At 35.4% G+C, this 18,388-nt stretch overlaps 1 long non-coding RNA gene across 10 annotated transcripts; it reads left to right on the forward strand.

Annotated features, from left to right (window-relative positions):
* The first annotated feature begins 436 nt into the window (after nucleotides 1-436).
* LOC113297125 lies at nucleotides 437-5,439 on the forward strand. 10 transcript variants are annotated; one of them, XR_003333327.1, is made up of 6 exons: nucleotides 437-784; nucleotides 995-2,751; nucleotides 2,857-3,022; nucleotides 3,173-3,258; nucleotides 4,387-4,437; nucleotides 5,036-5,439. It is a non-coding gene; the product is annotated as an uncharacterized LOC113297125 (long non-coding RNA). The 10 variants fall into 10 exon arrangements; XR_003333333.1 differs by lacking the exon at nucleotides 5,036-5,439 and having other exon boundaries at nucleotides 995-2,284; nucleotides 2,624-2,751; nucleotides 4,387-4,981; XR_003333334.1 differs by lacking the exon at nucleotides 5,036-5,439 and having other exon boundaries at nucleotides 995-1,539; nucleotides 1,710-2,751; nucleotides 4,387-4,980.
* The last annotated feature ends 12,949 nt before the right edge of the window (nucleotides 5,440-18,388 follow it).

Raw genomic sequence — 18,388 nt, forward strand, 5'->3', positions numbered from 1 at the left:
CATTAGGAACATGACCAATAATATCGGAGGAAAGTTAGCATTAGATGCTAAGAAGAAAATTGAGGATGCAGTAAACAGTGTCATTCAATGGTTGGATAACAACGAACTAGGTACCATAAATGATATTTGTGAAAATATGAATCAGATGAAAATTGTATGCAACCTATCTTAATTCAGATGCATAAGCTGAGTGGAACTGGTGTTGAAATCAAAGTCGAAGAAGTCGATTAATGTGGGGTTTGTTTTCTACAGTTAGTTCGTCCAAGTTATCGTCTCAACACTCTTGAAATTTTATTTACTTCTTTTTTAATGATATCATTAGTAGTCAGGATTTGTCCAGACAAAGATAAATCAAGGGCCGTGGTTCCTCATACCACCCCTTACATCTCGCATTATCGCATGCCGTTTCTTTTTTATTCCCCGATGGTTCTTATAATCCACAGCAACTTTCAATCTTAGTGAGAAAACCAAAAAAAAAAAAGAACGAAGATTTATCTTTCTATCTTCTCCAACTCGAAGCAGCATCCATGCCATGGTTCTGAGACCCTGCTCATGTTCGAGTACCGAAAAAAGAGGGGCTCAAACCCTAGAAACAAAAAATCTCAGAAGAATTAATGAATCGAACCCCTTTTGTGTGCTCTTGGTTTCAGTTTCAATTTGATAGTGTTGATTAGAATGATTGAATTTTGTTTCTTTGATCGACTTCACTTTCGTCAGAACTCTTCCGGTAATATCAAATACAATCTCTCTGCACTGGATCATTTTTTCGAACAGAAATGACAATGTCAGCGTGTTTCCTCAACTCATCCTTTTTGTTCCTTGGAATTTCAATCTATAGCAAGTTAGCAACTATGTTAATCTCTACTTTATTAGGATTATAACTACGAATTAGCCAGTTTTTACCATGAGAAATCTCTATATCCAGTTTCTAAATTAGGATTACTCAATATTGAAATTTTGTTGTCCTGATTCGATAAATACTGTTTTGTTGCAGGTTGTGGATTTCTTTGAGTCAGGGAAGTTGGTGCATATTCGATTCTCTTTTTATTTCAAAGTTAGGATTTGTATCGTTTTTATTTAATTTTGTGTTTGATTTGTTTCTGATTTTTTTGTTTGTGTCAAACTAACATCCTACAGGGGTTTCTCTTTGTTTTGTTTATGAATTTTACACAATTTAGCTCTTTCTGAATACCGACTTGGGGTTTTGATCGAACCTTTTTTTTTTGAGATCTAACTTTTTTGTTAAGTCTGTATAACTGTAGATTCTGCAATTTCAATGGAGAGCTCATTAATGACAAGTATTTCAGGATTATACAACCTAAATATTGAAATGTACTACATACTTTCAGTTCTTTGCGGTAATACAAACAGATTCGAACATATATATTCTTTTTGTCGATTTAAGAAATTATATTTAGTTTCACATGGTTTGCTGAATACTAATAATGCACAATTGCTACAACCGAAGGGAGAAAATGCATATAATATTGTGATTCATAATACAGTTTCACCGTCAGGAATCTGCTCCAGGAATTCTTTGTATGTGTAACTTTATACCATTTAAGGACTCTCTTATGGCTTTCATTTCTCATTTTCTACGTACCAATTGAAAGCGTTAGCTTTTACATTGCAATAAATTAGTTAAGGTATCCACAATCTTTTGTTTACAATTTCATATACGCATATTGACTATTGTTCTCCTGGAACAGTTTTCCAAATGCAGCAATATGATGCTCTCAGACCACTTGAAATTTATAAGAGGGCAGTGAATCAGGTAAGTACCTTTTGCTGATGAGATTGCAACCTAATATTTGAGAAATGTTTCACGAGTCAAAAAATGTTGTGGACATTTATTTTTTTGTTTTCATTTTGTAGATCGTGCACACTAGGTTTTCGTTTTATCTTATTTTATCTTATTGATACTAATAATTGAGACAAAGTCAAACCACGTTGGGATTTCAGCAGACGATCAATGAATATGGCATTGAGCCGTCATCAACTTAATTCATGATAACTAAAAACATAGTAGTCTTTCGGATGAACTAGAGCTATAAAAATTTAGGTGTTGATTTGGTAAATAGCTAGATTGATTAAAGCTTTGGTGAATTCTCTATGTTTCTGTTTCGTTCTTGCAGAGATCTTTTTTTCTTTTCTTAAAAGCAGATTATGGGTTTTTTAGAGAACTGCAAATATACATGGTATACAAGAGGGAAATGCTTGGAAAAAAATCGAGGAAAACTGTAAAAAAAATTAACAAGTATCAATTCCACCCATGACGTTACAAGTGAGAAGGCTTTTCAGGATTGACGCTTTGGTGTTTTTCCTTTGTCTTGATGTCACTTTACTCTTGGACCTAGGTAGAGGGCTTTACACCCATGGTGTACTACAAAGCACAGTTTAGTTAAGTTTGCCTATGTAAGTGGTGGTCAGGATTTGTCTTTGGCAAAGATAAGTCCATGGCCGTGGTTGTCCAGACCGCACCCATTTTCGCACATGTGCCTTAGCTTTTAGGGAGAAGAATGAGTAACCATGGGCGCTCGATCGTTCTCTACAGCTGCCCCAAATCCTCTACCTTCGAATTCTTCGTCTTCCTGCCTTACATCTTGAAATGTGGAACACGCAGGTTCCATTTTGTTAGTCATGCGGATGTTCACCACGATTTTGATCTTTGGTTTAGTTCTCAACTCAATAAGAATTTCAAAACTCAAGTTAGTTCTCAGATCCTTCGGTACTACAAAACTCAAATTACGGGTATGATTTTGCCAGTCTGGGTTCTCTGATTTCCTGAAAATTCTAAATTTTGTTCGTTATCTGTAATTAGATTTGATCTAGATTCATTAAATTTGATTTTCACAGCAAAAATTGGGAAGGAGAAGAGAGGTAGAAAGAGAACTAAGAGGCGAAACTATTTGGTTCGTCTTCCGAACACTTCAGAAAACCAGGAAATGGAAAATGATCAGATATTTCTGGTCAATCTGATTTCTCTAACTGCTTTAAGAGTTTTAAAGTCGAATAATTTTAGGTATCGAGTTTGATATAAATTTTGGGTTTTCCTTTTGTTGGTGTATTTTTTTTCAATTCTTACTTCTGTTACTTTTTTAATAGTTTTGTAGATAGATCAGATGAAAGTTCTTATTGTTTTTCTTATGTTTGATGTTATGGGACGTTGAAGTAATGGAGCATTTAGAAAAGTATAACCAGTGGGAGGTACAAGGTGATAGAAAAGGAGCCTGCCAAAAAAAAATATATATGAGAAAGGTAATTGATTTCAACTCTATGAGTTTGGTAACCGGTGATGGAGTTGTTGAGAATTTTTATTTTTAGAGTCTCATGAATTAGAGATTTTGATACGACTGATCTGTTTTCAAAGTTGGTTAATCGGAACATTTTTATTTTGTTCACCTCTGGATGATTGTTATACCCTTTTGGATTATTTAGACTACAATCGATGGATAATAGCTATGGCAAAGGAATGTGAAGGAATTGATTAGTGTCTTTCCTGTTAGTGACACTGCAGAAGGGATTGGTGTCTATTATTTCAGTATTATCTAAAGGTCTTATTTTGTTTTTCATTTGACGTTCACCAGCCTCAATAACTTTACAACTAAATGTTTGATATTCTGACTGAATGAAAACAAATATCATTGAAGGTGTTGCAACTGTTTCTGGGAAAAGAGGCACCAATCTCTTTTGGCAACTTCAGATACTCATAAGCTAGATGGGAATATGTGTGTGTGTGTGTGTGTGTGTGTGTGTGTGTGTGTGTGTGTGTGTGTGTGTGTGTGTGTGTGTGTGTGGTTTGTAGTTCTTTTTATGATATTTGTCTTTTTTTGAGATATGTTGATAATCGAAATGATCCATCAGGGGATGTTAAGTCGATTTAGAAGTATCTTACATTTGGATATTTTTTTAAGGTTCTGGCATGAGATCTCAGTTTTTTAGTGTTGGTCTTGAATTTGTGTAATTGCGATGCATCATACCATTTGCCTATTCTGTCAAAAACAACAAAAAATGGCTTTATTATAATGAGGATGTTTTCTTATTGGATCTTATTTGGGGATTTGGGTTTTCTCTTATTGGCATGACAGTTTTAATAACTGAAACTTGCATCAGTTGCGAGTGCTTATATTTGTGACCGATGCTGTCAAGGCTGTACGCACAAGCATAAGATCTGAAAGAATTGTTTGTTGCTCTTAGTTAGATCCTGTTTGCATTGTGCTTACTAAAATTCCAGATTTTACAAACAATCTTTATTCTGGAATATTAATCCATGTCTTCTCTTATCAAATTAGCCTTAATCCTTACAATTAATCCATGACTTTTCTTATCATTCAGCCTTAATCCTTACAAGTTCTGTAGTCTCAAGGTGTTGTTTGTTCGTTGCAGCCATATGGATTTGATGGTGGTAAATCTGAGAGAGGAAACTTACTTAAAAGGGTAGGCATGCGAGTGGCAAACCATGTTAGATATGTCAAAAATCAACTTTATTGGTCTATTTCATAAATTCTCATACAGGGAAAACAATTTTGCTGGATAAGTATACGGTTTACCATTATACGAGTGGCAGACCATGTTTGGATAACTTAGGTTATATAAAGAGCAGTCTAGATTTTTTTTATTTTATTTTTTATTTTTTTGTAGAAGATAAATTAATGGCTGTGGTTGACTCCATGAAATACATTTTACACCCATATTTTTACGGACTTGCCTTATAATTTCTGACACCTTCATTTTCGATGGACGAATATGAATGCGTTTCCTTTATTGAGTTTTTGGATGTTCTTCCCTGCTAACTAGATCAACCTCTGTCACTTCTCCCCGGCATTTTTAGATTAAATTTTCTCTTTCTCTGGATTCGTCATAGACCCAAATGTGTGCAAGTAATCTATCTCTATCTTCTCTCTTTCTGTACTGATCTTTATTACGATAAAATAAGACTGATATTTGGGTTAGATTTTGGGAGAATTCATAGTGTCTTCAACCTGACTTCAGTGGATTGAATATTTGATAATTGCTTCTGGGTTGATAATTGCAGGGGTTGTGTATATAAATGATATTGCTGATGACTACTTCACTGACTGTTTCAAAGGGTAATCTTGGTCATCCAAGAATCTAGCTTCTTTGTCTTGGTACTTCCTTTTTTTTTTTTTCTTTTCTTGAGTGTATGTCATACTATGTATAGAGTTATACACAATTAACTTTGTCTGGGAAGCATTGAGTACTCCTATTTATGTGCATCGGTTTTGTTCTTCCAAGTTCCAACTACACAGTTGGCAGCTAGATTTATATGGACTCATCCTGCATTACCTTATTCTATTCTGTGTCATGGAGCGCATGCAAATCTATATATAACCAAAGATTGGTAGCTGCTGGTAGGCTTTTGGATTAATACCATTTCTCTTTAGGAAACCTAGCACCGTTTAAAGGCAGCAGTGGTAGACACTTTGAAATGAGATTATTTTTTTTTTGGTTGGTGGAAATATGAAGTGAACTGATTTTATGTAATTGTATACTTAGTTATTGAAGGTGGGCTTGAACTTGACTGCTTGAGAGATGAATGCAACATCTTAAAGGAAATATATATCATGTACGTGGAAAGAAAGGAAAATTAAAACCAAACCTTTTTTTGTTTCTTCACGGGTTTTCATTGTTTATCGGCTTTCACCAAGTTTTATTTCATGTTATCGTCTTTGAATTTACTAGGAGTAGCTTTTATATATCTATATAGGATACATGGTTAATTTTCCTTCACCTTTGCATGACATATCAAGGTATAAATTTGATTTGCTTACGAATGAATGAAACCTTACTAGGAAAAACAAGAACTTGCCTTATTAAATATTTCAGGGATTTGCTAAATGTCTATAGTTCTGATTTGCTGGTCGGAGCAGGAATTAGGTGTAAGATCGATATGTCTTGTTGGTTAAACTTCAACATAGAAGTCACTAACAAGCTGGTTAGGACAAGATTAGGAAATTGATGTAATTCTATGGGAATTAGAAGTCATCTAGTTCTAAGAAAAGGAAAGACATGTAATAAGGTAATATGACTAGGAAAAGGAATTCATAGTTCTATATATATATATGATCACCAAAGTTGTGGTTGATCATATGAGCAAGATTAGAGCTTGTGTTTAGTTTTGAGAGATTTTCTAAACATCAATAAAGAGAGTTGTCTTTATATAAGCTAAGTTTCATCTTGCAGTTGCCATTAATTGGTATCAGAGCTTGTTTCCGAGCCATGGAAAACGAAACCACCATTGTGGGTGCAAAACAGTTCACGCCACAATCAATACAAGTTCCAATCCTCAACGCCACAAACTACACAGTATGGGCCATGAGAATGAAGGTACTGATGAAAATCCACAAAGTTTGGGAAACAATTGATCCTGGTACATTGGACCCAGACAAAAACAATGTTGCCATTGGATTACTCTTTCAAGCAATACCAGAATGTCTTGTTCTACAAGTTGGTGAACAGGAAACTTCAAAGAAAATTTGGGATGCAATAAAGGCACGTAATCTCGGAGCTGATCGAGTTAAAGAAGCCCGTCTGCAAACCTTAATGTCTGAATTTGAAAGAGTGAAGATGAAAGACACTGATACTATTGATAGCTTTGCAGGAAAGCTATCAGAGATAGCCTCAAAAGCTGCGTCACTTGGACAATCCATTGATGAAGATAAACTAGTAAAGAAGTTTCTCAATAGTTTACCAAGATCCAAGTATATTCATATCATAGCCTCTCTCGAACAAGTCTTAGATTTAAAGAAGACTAGCTATGAAGATATAATTGGAAGATTGAAAGCATATGAAGAAAGAATCCTTGATGAAGAAAACAATGGAGAAACTCAAGGAAAACTCTTGTACACAAACTCTTACCAACAAAACTCTGCGACAAGAGGAAGAGGTCGTGGAAGAGGTGGTAGAGGAAACAGAGGCCGAGGAAGGGGAGGAAGGTTTAACTCACAAGATAGAACAACAAGTCAGAATGATCAAAACCAAGGGAAAGAAAAGAAGGATAGATCAAACATTTTTTGTTACAGATATGATAAACCAGGACACTTCTCCTCTGTATGCCCTGAAAGAATACAAAAGATGGAAGAAACAAACAAGAATGAAACAAGGGAAGCAGATACAACTCTTTTCATGCACGAAGTTGTCTTCTTAAACGAAGGGAAACTAATACCAAAGAACTACGAATCAAAGGATGGAGAAGAAGGAATCTGGTATTTAGATAATGGAGCCAGCAATCACATGACTGGTAAGAGACACTACTTTTCTGAACTCAATGAGAAAATCAAAGGACAAGTGAAGTTTGGGGATGGATCTTCTGTAGAAATTGAAGGGAAAGGATCAATTCTATTTCAGAGCAAGACCGGAGAACAAAAGCTTGTCACAAACATCTACTTCATCTCAAACTTACAAAGCAACATTCTAAGTTTAGGACAAGCTACAGAAGTTGGATGTGATGTTAGAATGCGACAAGATTATCTAACAGTTCGTGACCCAAGTGGAAGACTTTTAGTTAGAGTCTCACGCTCACAGAATAGACTCTACAAGATAAGTCTCATGATCGGAAGGCCATTGTGTCTGAATATGAGACTGGAAGATCAGACATGGAAGTGGCACGCAAGGTTCGGACACATAAGTTTCAGAACCTTAAAGGAAATGTCTCAGAACAAGATGGTTCGAGGACTACCACAGATAAATGATGAAGCAAAGATCTGTGAATCATGTTTAGTTGGGAAACAAACGCGCCAAGGTTTCCCAAAAGCAACAATATTCAGAGCCTCAAAGCCATTAGAGCTTCTTCATGCTGATTTATGTGGTCCTATTACACCACAACAAAACGGAGTGGTGGAGAGGAGAAACAGGACTCTAATGGAGATGACAAGAAGTTCTTTAAAGGCTATGCAGGTACCTAATTATCTATGGGGAGAAGCTGTACGACACTCCACATACCTAATAAACAGGATACCTATGAAAGCTCTGAAAGACATGACTCCATATGAAAGCTTGTGAAAGAGAAAACCAAACATAAATCATTTAAGAGTGTTTGGTTGCAAAGTATACGCAAAAGTTGATTCTGCAACTCTTAAGAAACTGGATGATCGATCTCAGACTCTTGTGAATCTAGGAATTGAGCCTGGATCCAAAGCTTACAGATTATTCAATCCAACAACGAAAAGAGTGATAGTGAGTCGAGATGTGGTATTCGATGAAAAAGCAAACTGAAACTGGAAAGAAACTAATGATGGACCAAGTAGGGATCCAGGAATGTTTCACATGAGATGGGGTCAAGTAATGGATGAAGTCAAAGGACCCATAATCATCAATACCAATGGAAACAATGATGTTAATCAAGAAGAAGAATAACGAAGAAGAAGAAGAAGAGGAGGAGGAGGAGGAGGAGATCGATGAAATAACTCAACCCATTCCACTGCGAAAATCAACAAGACAGATACAAAAGCCACATTATCTGGAGGATTATGTTCTTCAAGCTGCAGAAGAATGTGAGATAATGCTACTTTCTGTTAATGATGAACCAAGGAATTTTCAGGAAGCAAAGGTCTCGACTAAATGGACACAAGCATGTAGAGAAGAAATTATTTCAATCAACAGAAACAAGACTTGGTTTCTAGTTGATAAGCCAGGTGGGGTAAAAGTGATTGGTCATAAGTGGATCTTCAAAATAAAACGGAATGCTGATGGTACTGTCAACAAATATAAGGCAAGACTTGTAGCTAAGGGATACGTTCAAGAATCAGGCATAGACTTTGATGAAGTTTTCGCACCAGTTGCTAGACTAGAGACAATTCGTCTCTTAATAGCAGAAGCAGCATCAAACTCATTGGAAATTCACCACTTAGACGTTAAGACAGCATTCTTACATGGTGAATTGCGAGAAGATGTGTATGTTGAACAACCAGAAGGTTGTGAAGTAAAAGGACAAGAGCATAAGGTTTATAAGTTATCAAAAGCTCTATATGGTCTAAGACAATCTCCTCGAGCCTGGAATACAAAGTTAGATCAAATCTTAAGAGAAATCAGATTTGTTAAGTGCTCTAAAGAAACATCAGTATACAGAAGAGAAGAAAAGGGAACGCTTCTTGTGATTGCAGTCTATGTAGATGATCTATTTTTGACTGGCAACTCCCTTAAGGTGATCAATGAGTTCAAGAGAGAAATGTCATCAAAGTTTGAGATGTCAGACCTCGGAAAACTCACTTATTACCTTGGCATAGAAGTCCATCAAGGAGTAGATGGGATTCAGATTAAACAAGAAGCTTATGCAAGGAGAATTCTGAAAGAAGCAGGATTTGAAAATTGTAATCCAACTAAGATACCAATGGAGTTTGGACTTAAAGTTTCAAAGGCACAAGAAGAAGCTGAGATTGATCCAACGAGTTATAGAAGAAATGTTGGATGCCTTAGATACTTGTTACACACAAGACCAGACTTGGCTTTCTCTGTGGGAGTAGCAAGCCGTTATATGCAGAGTCCATGCAAGTCTCATGGTGATGTAATAAAGCAGATATTGAGATATCTAAGAGGAACAATCAGCTGTGGATTGAAGTATGGTCGAGGAGGATCAAAAGGAATTGTTGGGTATAGTGACAGCAGTCATAATATTGACCAAGATGATGGAAAAAGTACAACTGGTCATATATTTTATCTAGGAGAAGCACTTATTACATGGTGTTCACAGAAGCAAGACACTGTAGCCCTCTCATCCTGTGAAGCTGAGTTTATGGCTGCAACAGAAGCAGCTAAACAATCAATATGGCTTCAAGAACTGTTGGGTGAAATCAAAGGAAGAGAACCTAAAAAAGTTCTCATCAAGATTGATAATAAGTCTGCAATTGCACTCACTAAAAATCCAGTGTTTCATGGGAAGACTAAACACATTCACAAAAGGTATCATTTCATACGAGAATGTATCGAGAAGGAGGTCATTAACGTAGAACACATACCTGGAACTCAGCAGAAAGCAGATATATTGACAAAGGCATTAGCTCGGATCAAGTTTGAAGAAATGAGACAACTGATTGGAGTACAAGATATGTCACGGGTAAGGTTGAAGCTTAACGGGGAGAATGTTGGTTAAACTTCAACATAGAAGTCACTAACAAGCTGGTTAGGACAAGATTAGGAAATTGATGTAATCCTAAGGGAATTAGAAGTCATCTAGTTCTAAGAAAAGGAAAGACATGTAATAAGGTAATAGGACTAGGAAAAGGAATTCATAGTTCTATATATATATGATCACCAAAGTTGTGGTTGATCATATGAGCAAGATTAGAGCTTGTGTTTAGTTTTGAGAGATTTTCTAAACATCAATAAAGAGAGTTGTCTTTATATAAGCTAAGTTTCATCTTGCAGTTGCCATTATGTCTAAGGATTCATATTTTGATTAATAATTTCTGGGTAAGGTTCTAATTTTCTTAGAATCCACTTGAGTTGCGTAGAACCTCTTGGAAGTCCTTGAGGGTTAAAACTTTCTTTTATCCAGTTAGTTTATACATCAAAATGGCCATGGCCGTCATAAGTATATATGTAGATCCTCTTATGCACTAAAAAATTTCAACTTATCTTGGATATGGAATTTTCTTGAGTTTATTTTTGTGTACTGGTAAACTAAGAATAGAAGCAACACGACCTCTTTAATGTTCAATTAATTTATTCAAGTTGTTGAACTCTGGGTTTCCATCTATCAGGACTTTTGGGTTTAAATAGGTGAGATTTTTTACCCATTTCTCCTTTCTATTTGTTTAAACTTTAGATTACAACAATGGTTGAGTTTTAGGGGTGATTGTATTTTGTTGTTTTCTGGATTATGAAAATTTAACTATCCCATAGACTTGCAGATTTTAAATTCATAAAAGCGACACAAAAAACAATGATTAAACCATTAGTGATGAAGTTCTTCTGGAAGCTAATATGGTAAGCTAATTCAGACTCATGGTGTTGCAAGTTCATGTCTATCTAATTTGTTTACCTTTTTATGTTGTTGTGTGAAGCCTATGTCGTTTCGTGTAGTCATCAGTGAGGTACTGGCACTGCTATATGTTTGCATTGAATCTTCCGGTTTCTCATATATTTGGCTCCCATGGAACAGAACCATCTTTATAGACGTTGCAGCACAAAGAAAGAAAGTTTTACAAAATAAAGGACATGTGCTTCGTGTTGGTACAACCTACGGTTTACGATACACAGAGAGAGATTGGAGTGCAATCACTTGTGACCCTTTTAGAGGTCAACTTTGTGAAGTAGTCCTTGGCTATATTGTAGTTTATATATGCCTGGCATCATTCCGGTTGATTACGTGTCTACCAATGATTTAATATCAACGTTGTAATTAAATTTTGGAGTTCTAATTCTTCTGCTTATTCAAGTGTTCACTATATTTTCCTGTGATAAGTTGCAGTTAGTCCTATGCGATTACACAAGAATTATAAGCCTGAGAGAGTGTGGTTAGAAGGTGGATTACAGACTATTTTTGTTCGTATATCATTATATCAATGACATCGTATACATGTCAAGGGCATAAATACTTATTGTATGAAATTCAACTCAGGGGAGGAGGGAATGACCTGGTAAAACTGTACAAAGTAATACCGAGAGTCAGAGTTATTTAAAGACAGGAAGTGTGAGAATGTTTATTACTATATAAACAAACAACAAATACATTGTGCATTTAAAGGGCCGTAACTGTAAAAAAGAGATGCTGATGAACATTGTCATATGTTGTCCGCTCGCTTTCGTTGGTGATCTCAGAGGAAAACCAATCACACCAGTTTAATTTTTCTTTTTTCCTTTTGGGGAGAAATCTCAGTTCAATTTCCCCAGAGGCATATGAATGATTACGGGGATGAGAGTCAAAACAAAGTAAAGTCATGAATATATCTTCGTAAATAACAATGTGCGACGCATGAAAGTGAATTCGTTTATTTCGTAAATTTCCCTTCTTACTGATTACACTAGAGCAAGCATCCACTTAAGCCCTAGATTTTAAAAAATGCCTAGAATATAGTATATTTTTTTGGAATTTGTTGGAGAGAATAAAAACCTTAGTTGTTTACCGAGAAGATAAAATATGAGCAAATCTATGTGGCAGAAAGACTGAGGTTTAGCCGCACTGCATAAAAAAGTTCGATTCGTTGTATTTGATCCCTGCAAATTAGACAGAACGTTCCAGATTAAAACATGTATATATCTTCTTTGGCCATTATTGCTACTAGGATATTAGAAGCCAGTGAAAAAACCCCTCATTTATAATTTGTTGGGATCAATGGTTATATCTGTTGTTTCTTGAGATATGTCATCATGTTTTTAGCAATATGGTACAGTTTAGCTGCGCTGACACAAGTTGGATGATATCGTATAGGTATGTGTTGTAGGTATTGTATGACCAACTTTGCAAGGTAAGTATATGGTTTTACAAATCGATTACTTAACAAAAACATGATTGAATTGATATGATTTTAGAAAGTAACCAACATCAAGGCCCGTGCCGTTACGGTACGGGTCAAGGCCTAGTCATTTAATATTTGACAAACTTTTGGTTAATAGTTAGGCTATAGGTTTTCATCTTTTGCTAATCAAGCTTGATGCATATCATGGGCCCAAATCTATTTTTAACTTCAAAAAATTACGACTTTGACATTTTATCTTATTATGATACAAACAATTCACCCTTTAAAGAATATTTATTCGAATTTATTTATTAGTGATTCATTTTTTTACAAAAATGTTTCGACAGTTTTAGACAACAAACCTCGACACTGGAGGGCAAAAAACTTCTAATGTTACTGCTCTGTTATGCAAGTCGTGAACCAGACTGTGCCTCACTTAGAATATTTTGATGGAAATAATTTTACTCATTGGCAAGAAATGACCAATTTTTTTATCACAATCAGATTGTTGTACATTTTTGAAGATGGTTTGGAGGAAATTCTTGCTACAACTCCACAAGTCAATCCCGAATTGAAGGTCAAATGAAAGAAACATAAAAATAATTACTTTATACATCGTGGTCACATTCTGAATGCAATGGCGATTAATGTGTACGATGCCCATCAAAGCTAAGAGACGCCAAAGGAATTGTGGACTGCGCTTGATAACAAGAACAAAATTTCTGAAACGAGTAACAAGAATTTTCATATCTGCAACTTCATAGACTTTAAGATGGTTAATGGTAAGTCAATTATCGGTGTGGTTAATGAACTTTTACTTATAGTTAATCATTTTAGGGGTGCCGAGATTGATCTAGTATCTTTACAAAATTTCTGAAACGAGTAACAAGAATTTTCATATCTGCAACTTCATAGACTTTAAGATGGTTAATGGTAAGTCAATTATCGGTGTGGTTAATGAACTTTTACTTATAGTTAATCATTTTAGGGGTGCCGAGATTGATCTAGTATCTTTATAAATTCGTTGTTGGCGCTATCACCTCTCGTCTTCCCCCTTCCTGGGACGATTACAAGAAGAAACTCAAGCCTGATGAAACTGACTATGATTTTAAAGGTTTATAACGTCATCTTCGAATGAAAAAGGAATCCCGTAAACAATGAGTTTTCCACTAATAATTCGCATGATATGAACTTAGAGCATCCACTGTCACAACCAAATATGCTAAAAAAATCACTTGGTTAGCGAGCGAGCATACAAAGTGCGTCCAAAATAGAGCGTGATTTTTAACTGACCTGATGTACGCTCATAAATTGTTTTTCGACTTGTGAAAGTCAAGCAGTCATAAGTCAATTTGGAAATATTATTTCAGAACCACTACTAGAAACAAAAAAGTTAACTTTTCGGGACAAATTAATTTTGCTTCTGACTTCTGCTTCTGGAAAAGCAAAATATTCTGCTTCTAATATCCAAATACGCTATAAATCTAAAAGCCAAACATTCCTTAGGTAGTCTCACTCGGTAACGACACTTAAGAGTTATTATCTCACAAAAATAATCATGAAACCGAAACCTAATAGAAAAATAACAAAAATTTCCACTATTTCATCATTTTTTCTCGCATAATGGGGCAAAAAGTGCATCCACGACATGGACTCTAACATAGTTTCGTGTTGACGGTGATACACGTTATGTATTCCTCTGACCATACCCCACCACGACTTTTTTTTTCTTTTGATAAACAAGGAACTTTTTCATTAATGGGATTTCAAGGTTACAATGAGATTAAGATCGAAAATAAGAGAATACAAAGTAACAAGAACATACCGTAAGAGTACAATACCGAGAAAATACGACAAGGGAAAGAGAAGGATTACCGGAGTAAGACAAATACAAGTATGAATAAGATCCGATTAAATCGTAAGAAGGATGGTTTTTCTCGGAATTAAATTCCAACCATTTAGTTTGTTTTTCTTCTTTAGAAAGAAATGCTCCCAAAGTAGGAGTGATTTGATCAAATCTCTTGTAAATAGTGATGAAGCTTCCGTCGTCAAAAAGACCACCGATGAGATTTCGTCGCCGGATAAGTTGATGATGAAGATTCCGATGAAGAGTTCGTCGGAGACAACAAAGATGAAGATTTCTTCGTTGGAGAGCATCACTATTGATCTTATAACCCAACTAAATAACCAAAAATCGCCATTAAAGCAAAGATAAACCTCAAAAGAGTAGATAAAACCACCAAAACGGTGTAGATAAGTAGAAAACATAATAAAAAACTAAACTAGTCTATTAACTAACCTAGAAAGCAAGGAATAGTGAAGAAATCTGCTCAGATCTAGTCCAAAAATGGACTAGATCTGAGCAGAGAAGGGTTGTTTTTGATGGTTTTGTTGGAGAAGAAGAAGGAGGAGAGAGAGCGTTTTATACCCCACCACGACTTGGACTCTAAGAGCTAGCACTATGGAGGGGTTCATCCCCTCCCTATCCCTCAAAAACTCAAAATCTCATGTGCTATGGTCTTCGAAATCCCTATTCATGTAGGGATATTCACCCCTTTCCCTACATGGAGGATTACATCTGATCCCGCTTGTAGGGAAGGGAAACCACACGGCTACTGAGTAGCCGTATAAATTTACGCTTTACAGATACTGAGTAGTTGTATTACCATTGATACGGATACTCGGTAGCCGTAGCTTTTTACACGGCTACTCCGTAGCCGTTTCAGAAAAAATATTTGCTTGACCTTTTCTCGTTTACACCTCTCTCACACCCGATCCTAACCATCCATCATTAATAACGGCTCTATCTTCTCCACCGTCGGATCCCAACGGTTATTTTTTCAAAATTCTCTATAAATACCACTCTAATTCTCTACTCAAACCACACCAAATGAATTGATATCTTATTTTTCTTCTTCCTATATCAATTGATTTCTTATTTCTCTTCTTTTTACTATACCTCTTTGATTTTCAAAACGGTTAATAATTTTGTTCAATAGGAAGAGATTGATCTTACTATTGCATTTATTAATGTGAGTATGGATGAAATTGTGGGTTCGGCACAAAAAACCGATATGTTTTGGATACGTATTCACCAAATTTTTGTCCAACGCAACGACAATCCATATGAAAGAGATTGGTCAGCCTTAAAAACCAAGATGAAGTATATAAAAAAAGATGTCGGAGAATTCGTGTCCATTCTTAACGTTATATATCGTCAAACCAAAAGCGGTGCGAGCCACGAAGATTTGGTAAGTTCTATTAATTTGTTAAGTTTTTCAATATATTTGGTGTTAATAGTAATAAAATTAATGTTTGTTACATAAATTTTCAGACAAAAGATGGTCGGAAGCAATTTCAGGAACAAACAGGACAACCATTCAAGTATGATGCATGTTATGAATTTTTTAGAGAAAAGGTCCCTGGATATAATCATGAACTCACTTTTAGCCAAAACAGTGAGTTGTTTAATAATCATCGTAACTTTGTATCACACAAAGATGGTACTGAAGTTCTTCCTAATAGAGAGACTCGTTGGAAATACAAGGAGAATGCACGTCCTATAGGAGCCAAAAAAGCCAAAATGCTATGAAGACAAAAGAAGGATCGTGATCAAGGTATATTTAGAGATGGTGATGAGGGAACATCTTCGGTTAAGATGGAAGAAGATAGGATATATCAACAAATTGCTAGTATTTTGGAGTATCTTAAGGAAACACGATCAAGGAAGGAAAAAATGAAAATGGAACAAGAATCCCAATACCAAACAATTTGGGAGTATACTCAACAACCGAGTTATCAGATGGAAGAACAACTCAATTTGCAAAAGCTTCATCAACATAATAATCAAATGCATCAACAACAAATGCATTTAGATCAAGACAATGCAATAATGTCTATGGACCTTAGTCGATTATCTCCCAACGAAAAAAGATATTATCGACGCAAGCAAAAGGAGATCTTGAAGGGGATGAATATAATAAGCATTGAAGGTTCAAAAGATGACGATGTAATCCATCTCTAGTTGTTTTAGTTTAGTTTTTTAATTTGTAATGTAGGTTTAAATTAAAAGTGTTGTCCTAAATTTGTAGTTAGTATTGTTGTTATCTAAATTTTAAAAGTGTTGTCTAAATTAATTTAAATTGTTCTTTGAATTAATAAAAGGTTTGAATGTGTTGTAACGAAATGATTTTTATATTCAAATTAATAACTTCATTATCACTTCATTAAACTAATGTTCATTAATAACGTACAAAAGAAATTACAACAGATCATTCGATTAAAATTAATAACTTCATTATCACTTCATTAAGCGGGTATCGCTCTTCCCTCGTTTCTTAACGTGGTGCACAATAGGTCTGAATACATTACATGTTATTATTTTTCTTGGTGTGAGATTCAACGATCAATGCCACTTCGATATGATAAAACGGTTCTCCTCTCCAGGCTTTATATGCATCTTGTGCAGCGGACCTGTCCCTTCTGTACCTATGGAAAAACTCATTGTACTTGATGCATAATTTCCTAACATGATGTGTCCTTGAACAAATGTGGGATGGTTCATAATTAAAGCGTGGTTGTTTGCCCGTCGGTCTAACGAAAGGACCCCTTCCAATATTAATCCAAAATACAGTATGATCATTAGGATCTTCTGAAAAATCATCCTTCAGAAGGTAAAAGTTTCTAATCCATTCTGTCTCTTCTTCAACATCCTTTAACCTTGCCCTCGGTTGCATTTGTTCTTGACCTCGTTTCTGTGCCTTGAGCTTTTCTTCGTATTCTGTCGCAGCCGATGATGAATCTTTGGGTTCTTTAGTGGATTTTTGTTTGCTTAATACTTCATCCATCTTATTAATAAATTTGGTAGGTGATGAAGACGTTGTTGCTTTCGTAGTAGCTTGATCTCCTCTTTTGCATATCTCTTTTTCCATTGCAACAATTGATTGGGTGGTTTGCTTGCATCTTCTAAAAATTTCTTCGACTGAGTTGGTAGTTGTTGATTGATTTGCCATTGAATATATGTTTAGGTTTGATTTACACCTCAAAGATTTTACTGCAAAGAATAATGGGTAGATTGATGCTGGAAATAAGAATGGGTTATCTTCCTTATATAAGAATCGTTCCCAACGGCTATATTTCTTGGAACTCGTGTCCAACGGCTCTATTTCTTAGAACTGGTGTCCAACGGCTCTATTTCTTACAAATCGTGTCCAACGGCTATATATTTCTTTTTATCAATATAGAACATTTTTCTAACCAACATAAATCTCAATTCATTCTCAAATATAAACCTCAATCATGTATTCAAACAGTTCGAGTAGAAATGGAAAACAAATAGTATGTGTGGAAGCAAAAGAGGTTTGTCCATGTTATTTCATGGATAATCATAATCTGCTTCAATGCCCATGGCTATATAAAAAATGTCCACAACGAGGTTGCACTGGCACTAGGAAGGTAAAAGAATCGATACCGGAGAAGATAAGGTATTTGGAATGTGAGTACGCTAAATGTATGGGAGAAGCACAATGTTTGGAGGATGCAATGAAAGATGCAATCAAACAAGAAAAAGTTGACGAACTCTGCAAGAACTTCAAACTAAAAGGAAAGGTGGAGTTTGAATGCACTAAGGGGATTCCCTGTGAAACTGAGGGTTGTAATTTCTTTATGGAAATGCACCGGTCAAGTGAAAAGAAAACATATGGAAAACGTTACTGGAAATGCCTTGTCTGTGAAACGGTGGCATGGGCTGAATAAGTGTTGTTACAATTTAGTTTAATCAAGAGTTTGAATATCAATTGATGTAATGTGCTTTTTTATAATTAGTATGTGTTATTGTAAGAGTTTAAATGTGATCAACATGATGTAACGTGCTTCTACAATAAATAATAATACTTATTTTAATATTCATATGATTAACGATTACATTAAGCATGAGGATTTACAGAGAGATATACCCACAAAATCTATTATTA

This window comes from Papaver somniferum, chromosome 7, assembly GCF_003573695.1.
Source record: "Papaver somniferum cultivar HN1 chromosome 7, ASM357369v1, whole genome shotgun sequence".
Classification (NCBI taxonomy): Eukaryota; Viridiplantae; Streptophyta; class Magnoliopsida; order Ranunculales; family Papaveraceae; genus Papaver; species Papaver somniferum.